Here is a 12,519-nt window from a genome sequence, read left to right as displayed (position 1 = left end):
GTCCTAGCGACTGATACACCATCTGATCTTCAGCCTATATGACTATGAGACCAGAAGAACTAGATGGTGCCCAGCTACCACTGTCTTCCACTTGAAAGGGGATCTATGTAGGAGATCCTTGATAGAAAGGGAGAACAATGTGGAACAAAACTCAAAATCATTGGAGGAAAAAAAAAAGGGGGAGACCAGGTTTGCTGGTCCGATAGAGCCAGATGGAACCACTGAGACTATGGCCCCTAGCTGCCCTTCGGATCTGGAATTGAACCCACACCTGTGGTTTCCAGCCAAACAAAAGACAGGCATCTGAGTTGAACATTTACCTCAAGTACATACACTCCTTGGAGAGAACAATCTTGGGAGAAAGAACGGCTGCTTATGCACAGGGAAACAGCTCAGGGGACAGAAGCCCATGGAGAGATGGATACTGGAAAGAGGTAACTGTGGGGAGGAAGTGGGAGGGGAGCTTTTGCATTGTGGTAAACTGTGGTCAATGTCATGAGACAAAGTGTTTATGAACTGCTGTATGGAAAGTGAATTTGCTCTGTAAACCTTCACCCAAATCACAATAAAATCACAATTAAATAAAAAAAAAAACAATAAAATCTCTCTTACTGTTACTGTGGATTCATCTATTTGTCTTTTCAATTCTGTTAAAGTTTGATTAATGTATTTTGGGCCTCTTTCACTGGGGGTGTAGAAATGTATTATGGTTGTGTCCTCTTGTTCAATTGATACTTTATTCGCTATATTATGTACTTCCTTGTCTCTTATGGTCATTTATGCCTTAAAATCTATTTTACAAGAAATTACTATTGCCATTCTTGCCATTTGTGGTTGGCATTTGCTTATATATCTTTTTCCAACCTTTGATTTTTAGTCGATTTTTGTCTTTGTGTCTTAAAGTGAGTCTCCTGTAGGTAGCATATTGATGTGTCATGTTTTCATGTCCAGTCTGCAACTCTCTCTCTCTTGAGTGGTGCATTTAATCCACTGACATTCAGTGTAATTATCAACAAGTATGAATTTATTGATGTCATTTTGTCATATTTTTTTTGTGGTGTTGCTGATTTCTTTACTCCATATAGTTTTCTCTGCTCAGCTCATTTTGTTTATGAAACGCGTTATCATCTCCTTCATTGATATTGTTTCAGTATTTGCTAAATATTTGTGCTTGTCCTCTTTTTCTTTTGATGGAAAGATTTATTAATTTGCTTTGGGGGTACCTTGTGATTTATTATTTTCTTCCCAAGTTTAAAATAGTCTGTCTGTCTCGCAATTGTCTTGACTTCCTCACCATTTAGAAGTTCTGTAACTACACTATTTATGCCCTCTTATTGGTTTGTGGATGACCTCATTTACTGATGTTTCTGCTTCCCTGTTCAGTCTTGTAAGCTTATTTTACTTTGGATACTTCTATAAGGAGCTCTGGTAGCATAGTGCCTAAGGCACTTGACAGCTAACCAGAAGGCTGGCAGTTCAAACCCACCAGCCAATCCTCGGAAGGAAGGTTGGGCAATCTACTTCCATAGTGATACTGCCTCGGCAACCCAAGGAGGGGTCACTATGAGTTGGGTCCAACTCGACGGCACATAACAACAACAACAACAATACTGGGTTGATGTCTGGGTTATGTCATCCTGTGTGTTAACCATCAGTTCTTTGTTGTTTTTGTTTTTGTCCAAAGGATTCCTTTTAGCATATCTTTGTAAGATTGGTCTGGTTTTAACAAATTCTCTCAATTTCTGCTTGTCTGGAAATGTCCTAATTTTGCCATTATATTTGAGAGACAATTTTGCTGGTATGTAAATCTTGATTGAAAATTGCTTTCTTTCAGCATTTTATATATATACCATCCCATTGTCTTCTCACCTGTATGGCTTCTGCCAAGAAATCAGAGCTTAATCTTATTCGTTACCCTTTGTTTGTAGGTTTTTGTTTTTCTTGTGCTACTTTCAGGATTGTTTCCTTGTCTTTGGTTTTGGTGAGTTTGATGATAATATGTCTTGATTTTCTTCTGGGGTCTGTGGTGTTTAGTGTTCCTTGGACTTCTTGAATGGATATATTCTCATCTTTCCTCATATTAGGAAAATTCTCTTCCAACAATTCTTCAACAATTTTCTTTGCGGTTTGATCTGTCTCTTCCTGTTCTGGAATTCCAATTACATATAGGTTATTCCTGTTGATGATATCCCATGTGAATCTTAAGATTTCTTCATTTTGTTCTGATCTTTTGTCTGACTGATACCTTAACAAAGTAGTATTGAGGTATTTGTCTTCAATCTCATTAATTCTGTCTTCCATTGATTTGATTTTATTCCTTTGCCCATTCAGGGTATTTATCTATTTCTGAAATGTTAGTATTAATCTTCTGGACTTTTGTTGTCTTAGTATCATTTTTAATTTTTTGTTTATTTTGTCAATTTGTTATTGGACTGTTTTTCTAAATGTTCTAGAGTTTTGTCTGTGTTTTCCTTAATTTTGTCAGTGTTTTCCTTGATATGTCTTTCAATCCATTGAAGGTACCCAAATATAATTCTTTTTAATTCCTTATCAGGGATTTCTAATGCTGCTTCTTCCTCAGGGATGTTTTCTCAGTTTGTATCATATTCCCTTGTTTCTACTACTTTATCTTGCATTTTTATGTGGATTGTGGTGGTCTGTTGTCTCCAAAACATTGTGGTGGTATTGTATTTGTGTTTAATTTGTGGTTGTATGTTGCTGTGATTCATCCAAGATTTTTTTTTCCCTTTATTTTGTTTTGATATATCTGTGTGAGCAGGGTACTATGAGGCTCTATTCACTAGTTGTTAGCCCTTATGCACTCACCACCTGTCTCCTATGGGTGTAATAGAGAATGAGAGTGTGTGCATAGATCTCAGCTGTTCTTAAAGAGCAGTTGAAGGTGAGTTGAGCTGGTATGGGCTACCATCTATCATTGGTCAGTTGGTGGAAAAGGATGTGGTGACCCTTGCTCAGTGGATGGGGCCGCAGGAAGTGTAGGTAGGGTTGGGTTGGGTGGGAATGGTTGCTATCTCCCACTCAGACCAAAAATAGTAATAATAATAAAGTTAAAAACCCACCAAAAAAATGAAAAGAGAACCAAAAAAAAAAACTCTAAGTCCATAAACAAACAGGAACAATTGCAAAAAAAAAAAAAAAAAGAAGAAGAAGGAAATGCAATAAATGAAAAGAAAAAATTTCAAAACACATTTAAAAAGAATAAAAGAGAGAAAATGAGAAAAGGAGGAGGAAAGAAAGCCACAATGTCTGTGAAGGGAGGAATCACTGAAGAGAGCAAGAAAAAAGAATAGAAAATAAAAAATGGGAAACTGCAAAAAGGAATGGGAAGAACCAAAAGAAACAAGAAGTAAGGGAACCAGAAAAAGCACACCCAGCATTTGTCAGGGCACAGAGTGGGATTGTGGTGTAGTAAACTATGGCTTTTCTAGCCATAAGTCTTTGTAAACTCCATGGTGGAATTTTCTGTGAGAAACTGAGTAGCTCCTGATTGTTAAAATCATCTACCTGGGGTATTTCTGTTGGGAGCAGCACAAAGTAATTTTCTGGTAAGTTTGTGCTCTCTCTCTGGTGTATAGAATTCTGATGTTGGGATTGGTTGGTTTGGCCTCAAAAAGGAGTCCTCCTAGAGGCAGAAGGAGTCTCTCTGACTGCTGGCTGCAAAACATGCTGCTGAGAGAAACATGCTACTGAGAGACATGCACTGCTGAGAAAGAGACACCAAGAGACACACACTGGTCAGAGAGAGACTGAGAGAGACTGTTGGCTGAGAGACGGTGGGCTGAGAGAGATTGAGCATTGTTCCTGAACTTGAATTGTAACCTGGTGCTTCCCTAATAAACCCCATAATCTGTGAGTTCTGTGTGGCCACTGCAATGAATTATCAAACCCACCAGAGAGGTGGTGGATGCTGTGGGAGGAATGGTTGGTGTCAGGGTTAGTGAAAGGGCTGGAGGGAGGTGGCATGTCTGGCTTTGCAGGGATAGGCCTTGGGCTAGTGATGGTGATTCTATCTTCCTCTTGTGGGTTTAGAGGAGGTCGGAAGATGCAGCCTCCTTGCCTCTTTGGCAGGGATCCAATTTCTGCTAGTCAGGAAGGTGGGTGGAGGCAGGGAATGACCACACCTCTGTTCACCAAGAGGGTGTGGGGTATAATAGTAACAAGGAAAATCACACCTTTCTAGTCTTCAGCCTCCAGTGCAGTGGCCTGTGCTGTCTTCAGCAAGCAGAGCCTATTCTTAGGTGCTGTCAAGGTAAGAATGCCACTTGGATATATTCAAGATGGCCACGCCTGCTGCATGCAAATATTCAGAATGGCTGCACCCTCAGGACAGCTACTTGCAATCCACAGGTATGTTTGCCTCTTTTTGCTGTTTTCCTTTCTGGTTGTCAGGCATCAATGTAGTCCTTGTCCATGCAGTCCTTGAGCTTACTGCTACTTAGGTTGCTACTGGGAAATATTCAAAATGGTTGTGCCCTCAGAACAGCTATCATGCCACCATTCTGTTTGTTTCCTTACTCACTGTTTCATTTAGGTTTTTCTACTAGTTGGTATTTCATCTATTTCTTTATCCTTCCCTTCAAAGCTCAGGTTTCCAGGATCATCTTCTGTATTGGTTTCAACTGGTTCCTCATTGCTTTGTTGCAGAGGGTCTGTGTAGCTTGTTTGCCTATTCTGTCATATTGTCATAATTCCAAATTTCAGAGTTTTTCAATAGGAGGCACCCATATAACAGCTCAAAAGAGCTGATTTTTAACTGGAGGGACAACCCTAATTCTCATGAGGGTCATGGGGGGAGCCTTTTGTCCATGTATGTTAGGTTTCTTGAAAAATCTTGGTTATGTGCCTTTTTAAAGTCTGGTTGTCTCACTCAACCTTTCCATTGAACTGTCGTCACCAGGCCACAAGAAGATTCCAGGTGATGTCAAGTGTGCTTGCCACTAACTGAGTGATTTCAGCAATGAAATGAGGTCCATTATTGCTTCCAATGGAGGCTGGGTGGTCAAACCTCAGAATAATTTCTTGCAAGAGGTGTGTGGCAGGCTCTCTCCATCTGGCAAGGGAAAGCTTCCATGCAGTTGATGAAGGTGTCAATGAATACAAGAAGGTAACCTGTAATTTTCTGGGGTCCAAGGCATTTCAGTAAAATCTACTTGTTAGTCCTCACCAGGCATCAACCCCTTTCTTTCCACCCCTGGTGGGATGTCCAAGAAATTTTTCAGATTGTTTCATGCATAGATGGAACAGATGCAAGTAACAATTAATGTCCTATTAAATGTCTTTTTACTCAGTCATACATTCCATCTCTTCCATAGAGGGTGTACTGGTGTGCTTGCTGAAGGATGGGCTTTAGCAAATTTTAGAATATGAAGATTTTTCCATATTCAGTGTATAGCAATCTGTTCTTTTCCTGTTGGCTCTCCAAGCCTGTTATTTGTTGGCCTTTTCTGCCTCTTTGATGAAAGTGATCGCTATGGCTACAGCTCAGAGACAGGCCGGCCACCCTTCAGTCACTGTGTCTACCTCCTTTGAAAAGTAAGCCACCAGTGTTTCTAGCTTCCCAGAGTTTGGGTGAGGACTCCAGCCACTATACCTACCAATTCATTCACATTCAGGTCAAAAAAAGGTCTCATGTCATGCACCCCTGATTGTGGAGCTCTCCTCAACTTTACCTTTAGGGTTTGGAAGGCCTGCTCCTCAATTGTTTGCTATACTAGAGTGTCAGAATCTCTTCCATATAAGGCTTGGTAGAGCGGTTTGGCCATTAGACCAAAATAAGGAATCCAGATGCAACAGAAGCCAGCATTGAAGGAAGGCACTGAACTCCCCATTGGTTGTTAGGGGAGTAAGCCTGCAGATGGCATCCTTTGTTTCTGGGAGCAGTTCTCACTCCCCGGGCTGAATTTTAAAATCTAGATACAGGACTTCAGGCAGATTGAGCTAAGCCTTCTCTGTTGAGATTTTGTATCCTGCAGTACCCAAGAAGTTCAAGACTTCTGTGGTATTGTGGATGGAACTTTGTTCATCCTTACTGACAATCAAGAGGTCCTCTACATACTGTACCAGGATCCCCTGATCCCATTCTGCAAGGTAAATTGGCACAGCTCTGTATCCAGAGCTAATCCATAGAGAGTGGGGCTGTTTTGGAACATCTTGGGAGAGCAGTCCAGCAGTGTCTTGTGTGGGGTTCCTCCCATTAAAAGCAAATGTTTCCTGGCTCCTCTTCCCATCTGATGCAACAGAAGCATTTTTTTAAATCAAGGACTGGATGTTTAGAAGAGAACAGAATGTATGGGTTAGGAACCACTGGATGTACTGTAATTGTTTCCTGGTTGATTGTTTGCAGGTCCTGGACAAACAGGTATTCCCCATTCTTCTCTCACCTGTAACATGAGGGTGTTAAACTGCGATTGGCAGGGTCAGATCAATCAGTGTTGGAGAAACCTGTTGGTGTTCTTTGTGAATGCTATACATGTCTCACATCTGATAGGGTATTGTCTCACGCATGGGGGCTCAGTGCCTGGAAGGAGATCCACCATGACAGGGGGATTGTTTTTGTTTTTGTTTTGTTTCTGCCTTTCCTGGAGTCTTGTTTACCCAGACTCAGGGTACTACAGCATCTGTACCTCATGGGTCTATTTTTCCTTGAAATAGAATGGAATTGGATGAATTGCTTGGTCTTTTTCATTAAGACAGCCATGTGCAGCTTCCATGCACCGTCTTGTGGCACCTGCATGATCATGGTCCTATTGCCAAAGCTTATTTGAGCTTGAAGTTTACAGAGCAAATCTCATCCCAGTAGCAGAACACAACGGCAAGCAGGGATCTATAGGAAAGAGTGGGTTAGAGTTGTTCCCCAACCGAACATGTGTAGGGGTGCATAAATGGCTAGTTACTTTCTTTACCTGAGACTCCAAATACTGGAATCACTCTTTTAGTTAATGGGGCTTCTTTTAGGGTAACAACTGAATGGGCGGTGCCTAGTCAACCAGGAACTGAGTGGGTTTTCCTTCCATATTCATTATAACCAGAGGTCCTGGTGGAGGGGAAGCCTCTGGTTGCCTTCAGTTGGACTCTTCCACCAGCTGGATGGCAACCATGGGATGCTGGGTGGTCGGTTGGGGGTTTCCCTTTGCCTCTCAGAACTTTGGGCGCTCGCTCTTCCAATGTCCCTTTTCTCTGCACTAGGTGACTGATGTCTCCCCAGAGAGGTCTTGGTTCATCTCTTTGCCCTCTAAGACAAGGCCATTCTCTTCTTTGGTCCATATAGTGCCCCTGTAGTGTAGCAACAAGGAGGGTTGCCTGTCTCTTAGCCTTTGTCTGTTCCTTTTGTTCTGCCCCTTTTTCATGGTTAGTGTATACTTTAAAGTCAATTTCCATCAATTGAGAAATTCCCATTCTCACTCCTCCATCCACCTTCTGTAGTTTCTTCCTAATGTCTGGAACATTCTGCCCAAAAAACATCATGTTAACAGGGCAAAGATTTTTAGGATTTTCTGGGTCAAGACCTGTAAATTGTCTAAATGCAGTATAATAATAATAATAATAATAATAATAATAATAATAATACTCTCCTGGAACACTGAAGGGTCTTCATTTGGATTTTGTCTGACTTTATATACTTTGTTTAGCCTTTTCTCAATTTTGTTTTTGGAACTCATTTTTTGAGGCCTTCTAGTGGGCACTTTAGGTAAAAAGAAGGATTTGCATGCCTCCCAACTGCATTTGGTTTCCAGTTTGGGTCTTGGGCAGGAAAGACCTCAGCACTGGTGAGGTTTGTGCCATGAGCTTCATCTTGCCTATCAGTTTCCTATTGGGTTTTTTCAAAAACCATGCATCTTTCCTCTGGTGTTAAAAAATGTCATGCAGCACTTGACAGTCTGCCCAGGTTGGGGCATGAGTGAGAAAAACTGAAGAAAACAAATCATTCATACCCTTTGTGTCTTCCCAGTAATTTAGGAGATTATTTTTCCAATTAAAAAGATTACTGGTAGGAAAAAAGGGGGGTGGGTCCAGACCATCCATCCCTCCATCACTTGCCAGCATCTGGTGGAGAGGAAAAAGTCTGGAGCACCTTGGCCCTTCCTTACCTCCAAATGTGCTGCTCAGTATTGGGTTCTTCTGTGGCCAAGTCAGGTGGTTTAGGCCATTCCACTCCTCCTGTGTGGAGGGGATTCTAAACAATGGGTGGGAGGGCCAGGGCCAGGCTGCTGGGCTGGGGATTCAGAATTTGGGAAAACTGAGAAGGGGATGGAGGAGGAGATGTCAGACCCAGGAAATCATTCTCAGAGTCTGTTGGCAGGACAGGTGGTCAAAATCCATCCACACCCTTCTGAACCATCACTTGCATGGCTTTTGCAAGTTCTTAATTCTAAACAATGTCATGAAAGCTTTCACGTACATTTTTTTTCCATCCCATTGTCTTCCCTAGAACAAAACAGGTCCAATTACAAAAGAGTGTTATATATATTAAAGATCCATTTAGTAGCCATCCTTCCCCACTTTCTGGCTTCTACTTGGGCCAGACAGTATTACAAAAAAATATTATTTTCATAGGGTCAGAACCAAAATACAACAATTGCTTTAAAATAACCTAAAGGGCTACAGTCGACAATTTCCTGTGCTCTTCCAATTTCCTACTAAAACCTTAGTGACAATTACCCACTGGTTGAAGTCTGTAAAGAGTTATTCTCAGTGCCCAATACTTCTGCTTCCTGAAAAATGGTTGCAACTTTCAATGCTTGAAAATGGGCTTATTTAAAATTGTTACTCACCTGAGAATAGCTGGTTGTTGTTCCTGGGGTCCATCACGAGCACATTCCATGTCTCCGACTGAGTCATCTTTGGGCCCAATACAGCTCAAGCCTTGAGGACCATTCTGATGTTCCCTGGAGAAATCTCCTGGTGCACGCTATTCTCCCAGGCCAGTCTTCCACCTGATTCACCTCTGGAACTGAGTGAATGACTCCAGGCTGACTCACCAGAATTTGCTACTGAGTGAAATCCAGGCTCTGCTTGGTATGACTTGTTGTACCCAAATGAGAGTCTGAAGTGGGAGAAGAGAAAGGCCCATTTACTCCTTTGACCAAAGAAGCAAACAGCCTTAGCTAGTGCCTCTAAGACTGATTCAAGGAAGTCTTTATCAAACTTTCCTTATACAGTTTACAGAGCAGGAAGTAATACAAAAGCATGTGTATAGATACTTCTACATACCACATAAGTGCAATTAGTGTTACATACTTCTCCATATGTTGCACATATAAAAAGTGGTGGCTAATCTCCACCCAGAGGTGGAGAGGTTAATATTCATGAGGCACTTAATGACCTAAAGGTGACCTAGGATACTAAGATGGCTGCCAACTGGCTCAGGCTCTTCTAGCTAGCTATGAGGTTGGGATAAATAGGATGGGGGGCAGGGGGAATTGACTTATTTAGTTTTCCTGCTTATCTTACAGGGCCAGTATGGTCTGTGTTAGGATGATATTATTAAATTAGATAATATTTCTTCAAATAACTTTTTAGGATTTGGTCTAATGGTAAATAGTAAATATTTATTAATTAGATATTCTTACTATCACAAAGAATTAATGAAATAAATTCATCCTGACAGAAGTTTTTGAGTTTATAACAACCTTGAAAGCAAAATCTTTTCGAGTAACTTAAGTTGGATATTACGGAATGGTTGTTATTTAAAGAAAAGACCTAATTTGTCTTAAAGTAAAACTATTAGTTAACTTGTCTTTAACATGGAAATGGACTAGGACAAGTTTTCTTTGAATTCAAGCTGAAGGGAGACAAGGAAAGGCAAAACCAGACTTCACCAGCCCCTGTCTCTGAGGGCATGTAGCTCTAAAGAACCTTTTGAAGGATGAAGAACCCCTCCCAAACTAGATGTGGACTTTTTTAGAAAAAATAAAATAAATAAGGAAAAAATGCTATCTTAGTATAATTATCAGAAAATTGGGTGGATCCTCATCATGAGGGAATCATGGGTAGATTCTCACCACTGCAAGAGACCTCTACAAAGCCAAAACAGAAATTACAATTGTGATACCCCAGGAAATGTTTCCCCCTCAAGCCAGAGACTTAAAGCTATATTCATGAATTGGTTGTTTGGGCAAAAACCTTGTAATTTCCAAAACTGGCTGTCATAAAATTAAAGGGCTAAATTTAAATTTGAGGAAATAGGGAAAAAACAGTCAAAGTTTAAATGAAGACTAAGGATATTTAAGTAAACTTTTTCAGCAGTAATTATGTTTTGTGATATATATATATACATATATATATATATATATATATAATTTCAAGATCTTACATACTTGCTGATAATTGACTTAAATATTTGTTGTAATTTAAAGTTCATATACTTTTGATTTTTAGAGAAAGATATATACATATCCATATTTGCTAGTATGTGTGCAATTTTTCCCATTGAAAAGGTTATAAGAGATGTGCAACAATGTTTAAAAGATTGATTAAAAGGAATTTATTTGATGTGGTTGAAAGTTTTACCTGTTTGGCTAAAGTTCAATAGTTTAAGATTTTTAGAAATTTTAAGGATAAATAGCATACAAAATGGGTTTCTCACCATTATGGTGACAAAATTTTCTTTGATTACTCTTTTGAGTATTTTCTCCTTTGTGTAATCTTCCACAAAGGCAAGAGTGTATTCATAATTTAGGCCAAGACACATGGTTTTGTAAACAGCTAAAGAAAGAGAGCCTAAGGTTCATGTGGGATACTATCAAAAGGAATAGCCTATGTATCACTGGAATTCCAGAACAGGAAGAGAATAATAAAACCACTGAGAAAATTGTCCAAGATTTGTTGGAGGAGGACTTCCCTGATATGATGAAAGATGAGAATATATCCATGCAGGAAGTCCAATACCAAAAAAGGAGACATTCTCCTATAGGGATTGCACCCTTTGGTCTATCCTATTTGGACCAAGGAAAACACAGGCAAATATCCTATTTGGATAGACCCCAAAAGAAAATCACCAAGACATATCATCATCAAACTCATCAAAACCAAAGCAAAGAAAGAATCCTGAAAGCAGCATGGGAAAAACAAAAAGTTACTTACAAAGAAAAACCAGTAAGAATAAGCTGTGATTTCTCAGCAAAACCCATCTAAGCGAGAAGCCAATGGGATGCTATATATAAAACCCTGAAAGAGAAAATTTTTCAACCTGGCAAAACTGTCCCTCAAATATGATGGTGAAATTAGGAGATTTCCAGATAAGTAGAAACTAAAACTAGACAAGCCTTACAAGAGATACTAAAGGGAGTCCTTTGAACAGAAAAACAAAAATAGCAAATAACAACCAACCATTAATACACAAGATGACATAACCCAGAAACCACAGCTATGGACATATCTAAAGTAAAATAAGCTTACAAGATTGTAAACAGGGAACCAGACACTTCAATTCACAAGTGAGGACAACTACAAACCAAAGAGAGGGAAAAGACTGTGTAGTTACAGAACTTCTAAATGGTGAGGAAGTCAAGAGAGTTGCAAGACAGAATGGGGAGACCTCGGGGAGAAAAGTATAAATCACAGGGTAACCGAAAAGAAAAATGATAAAACTTCACATCACAATAAAAAAGAGAACAAGCACAAATACCCAGCAAATACTGACACAACAGCAACAAAGGAAAGGATAAAAAGATCCATAAACATAATGAGCTCAGTGAAGAAAATAATATGGAACAAAGAAACCAAGGACACCGTGAAAAAACACATAACAAAATGACAGCAACCAATACATACCTGTCGATAATTACACTGAATGCTAATGGATTAAATGCACTACTCAGGAGACAGAGAGTTGCAAATTGGATAAGAAAACAAAACCATCAATATGCTGTCTACAAGAGACACACCTTAGAGACAAAGACAAAAATAGACTAAAAATTAAAGGATAGAATAAGATATATCAAGCAAATGGCAACTGTAAAAGAGCAGAAGTAGCAATAGTAATTTCTGATCAAATTGACTTTAAGAAAAAAATGAACACACAAGACAAAGAAGGACATTATATAATGATTAAAGCATCAATGGAACAAGAACATATAACCATAAAAAATATCTATGGACCCAATTAGAGAGACCCAAAATACATAAATCAGACGTTAAGAGTTGCAAAGCCAAATAGATGACTCCACAGTCATAGTGGGAGATTTTAATACACTACTTTGAATGAAATATAAAACAACTGGAAAGAAAGTCAACAAACATGCAGAAGAGCTAAACAATACAATCCACCAACTTGGCCTTATAGACATCTGCAGAGCACTTCACCCAACAGCAGCACAATATACATTCTTTCCAGTGCATGTGGTACTTTTTCCATGATAGACCATATGTTAGGCCATAAAGCAAACCTTACTAAATTTAAAAACGTTGAAATACTGCAAAGCATCTTCTCAGATCATAATGCTATCAAATTAGAAATCAGCAATAGGAAGATCAACAGAAAAAGAGTAAACACATGGA

The sequence above is a fragment of the Orycteropus afer genome, unplaced genomic scaffold (genome assembly GCF_000298275.1).
Source record: "Orycteropus afer afer isolate SDZICR_OR568_19922 unplaced genomic scaffold, OryAfe1.0 scaffold00547, whole genome shotgun sequence".
Taxonomy (NCBI): Eukaryota; Metazoa; Chordata; class Mammalia; order Tubulidentata; family Orycteropodidae; genus Orycteropus; species Orycteropus afer.
Note: the sequence above shows the minus strand (reverse complement) of the source record.